This window comes from Acinonyx jubatus, chromosome D1 (genome assembly GCF_027475565.1).
Source record: "Acinonyx jubatus isolate Ajub_Pintada_27869175 chromosome D1, VMU_Ajub_asm_v1.0, whole genome shotgun sequence".
Lineage (NCBI taxonomy): Eukaryota > Metazoa > Chordata > Mammalia > Carnivora > Felidae > Acinonyx > Acinonyx jubatus.
The window spans coordinates 22,846,703-22,849,695 of record NC_069390.1 but is presented as its reverse complement, the minus strand read 5'-3'; positions in this window follow the sequence as shown (position 1 = coordinate 22,849,695).

Genomic DNA, 2,993 nt, shown 5'->3' with positions numbered 1-2,993 from the left:
TGCTGCCAGTGAGTGGAATGAGAAACACAATGCTCTGTGCTCTGTAGCAGAGCATTAGCAACCCAGCATTGAAACAGACAATGCTTGTTTGTTCAGGGACCTCACACCTTCCTTCATGAGTGTGGCTCCCAGGACCTGTCTCTATTATCTAAGCACCTTCACACACTGCTTTGCACTGTGCTCTCCCCCTATTACAACATTTGCTGGGAGGCCGGTTGTTCTTATTCCTAAAAGCTTTCAACTCGGCCAGTTGATTTTCAGAAAGACGACAGAGGGTTGAAATTCCCAAATACTGGGAAGCATTTTGATAGGATCTAGTGTAGAATGGAAAGGCAAGGTCTTCTTTTCTCCTTTTAGCATTTATGTTAAGCATCATTCTCTTCGACTAAAGGAAATGAGAATTTAAAAGGGAAAAACACACACGTTCACAGAAACATTATTCATAATAGTCCAAAAGTGGAAAAAAAACACGAAATTTTCATCAATGAATGCATGAATAAATAAAATGTAGTATATGCCGACAGTGGAATGTCATTAAGCAATAAAAACACATGAAGCGTTGGTACATGCTACGACATGGATGAACCTTGAGAACTTGCTAAGCGAAATAAGCCAGTCATGAAAGACCACATATTGTATGATTATATTTTTATGAAATGTCCAAAATAAGCTGATCTATGCGGACAAGAATAGATTAATAGTTGCCACAGGCTGGAAGTGGGAGTGGAGTAAAAACGCAGAGTGACTGCTAATGAGTATGGATATTTGAGAGTGAGGAGGAGTAATAAAAAATGTTCTTCAATTATTATGGTGATGGTGGGGCAACTCTATGACTATCCTAAAAGGCATTGAATTTAAATAGTTAATTCTATGGTAAATGAATTATAGCTCAAGAAAGCTGTTGTTTAAAAAAGACATTCATAATGAGAGCTAGCCCTATCGATTTTTTGTGAGGGTAAAAAAGGGCATATAAGATGCAACACCACATCTAATAGACATAGAGCAAAAGACATAGGACTTTTTACTTCTTCCCTAACTGCCCAGGGTGTTTCCATACAGAGTCCAAGAAAGCAGTGATTATACTTTCTTAAAGCCCTGTAAACTCAGATTCCAGGCTTATGTTGAATTGTGTATGGTTATGCAACTAGCACGTAATGGAAATGAATCTTCAATTACTTTTTCTGACCACATGTTACCTACTCTTTCCACTACACCCCAGTAAACGAGCTCCAACACAACCTATTTTTTCATCTCTTAGGATTTTCTTAAAGTCCTAAAGGCTGCTTTTTATATTGATAATAGTAATAGTAATAATATTTCAATTTTCCTTTATAGCATATATCATTTCTGAAAGTACGTACATCATCTTTTATATTTTCTCTTATTTTCCTCTAATTAGATTTTACTTTAATAAGCCAATTGTAACTATTATAATTTTACTGTTTTATCTTCATGCTACTCTTAAAATTCAATTTTTATAGTAAAGAGGCATTCAAGATTATTCTGCATTCTTAAATTAAAACAACCATTTTTTTTACAGGTAGGATGTTGCTTTTTAAAGCATGTTAAATTTGGTAAGGCTTGGTGGGAGATGGAAAGCTTTATGAGGTTTCATTAGTTTGATTGCTTATCTAGTTTCTTCTTTGCTTAAAATTCTTCAGTTTCATGCTCCTCATAAATTACATGTTAACGTTATACATTTTCACATTCTAAACTGCATCTGAAGATATCAATACTATTTGGGATCAATCAATATGAAAATTGTATTATTGGTGTTTTTATGTCTATTATTTAAAGAATATTATTTTTGAGGCTAGTATCAGGCTTTTGCAAGAGGAAATCATAAAATTTAAATTGTAATGTTCATAAGTTAAAATACACTAGTTGCTCAGGGAAAGCACTCTTAGTCCTGGTTATATGCTAGGAAGAAATCTCAATTGTGGACTCGCAGAGAGAGAGAATTGTGTAAAACACCGAGCATCCTTTTAAGTCAAATCTTCAGCAAAGTCTAATTTTTATCTTATTTCTGAAGATAGGTCTTTGGAATCATGTAAAGTCACACACAACTTGTTCAATTGGATTCTTTAGGTGACAAGAGGATATGGTGCTAAGCATTAGTTCATTTATGACTTGACGATTTCAGGATAGATTCTCAACACATGCCCTTCAGTATAGTAGCCACTAGCCACATGTGGCTATTTAAATTAAAATTGACTAAAATTGAAAACTCTATGTCTCAGCCTGAGTAGCCACATTTCAAGTGCTAATGGTGATTGTGTTGAACACAATTATAAAACACTTTTGTCGTTACAGTTTTATTGGACAGCATGCCTTGATTTTATAGACTAGTCATTTTCTCTGCCCCTGGATTCAGTGTTCTTTTGAAAATGCAATGAAATCTGATCCAAAAGAACCAATAGACTGAGATTCTGCCACCTTCCAGCAACCATCCATAATATAGTTTGCTAAGTTGAGTTTTGGAAATTGTTGCTTAAATGTTATTTTTCTTGAAGATTATTAGAAGTTCAGCTACTTAATGTGGCAATCTAAAGACAAAGTCATAACTGAAAGAAAAAAGTCAATTACAGATTATGAATGACATCATCCCCTAAAAACTAAAGAACTGCACAGAAGCTTCTTAAATTCTACTGAAGAGGTGATGATAGTAATTATAACAATAACAAAATTGAGAATTACAGTATCAAGTGCAATCACATATATCACCTCATTTAATCTTCAAAAATCCTATGTGTCAGGCACCACTCTTGTACCAAGTTGAGAGAAAAAAATAAAAAGACCCTCCAACAAAAAGGGTTAAGTAAATTGCCAAAGATAATTCATACTTTGTAAGAGATGAATCAAGGATTATACTCACTTCTCTTTGATTCAGTTCAGATTTAAGGTTTGTTAGATACAGAAAAGGTGATGAGCAGAGTTCCCTTAAGTCACAATTACAAAAATTTTATTATGAAAATGTGAAGGCAGATATAACC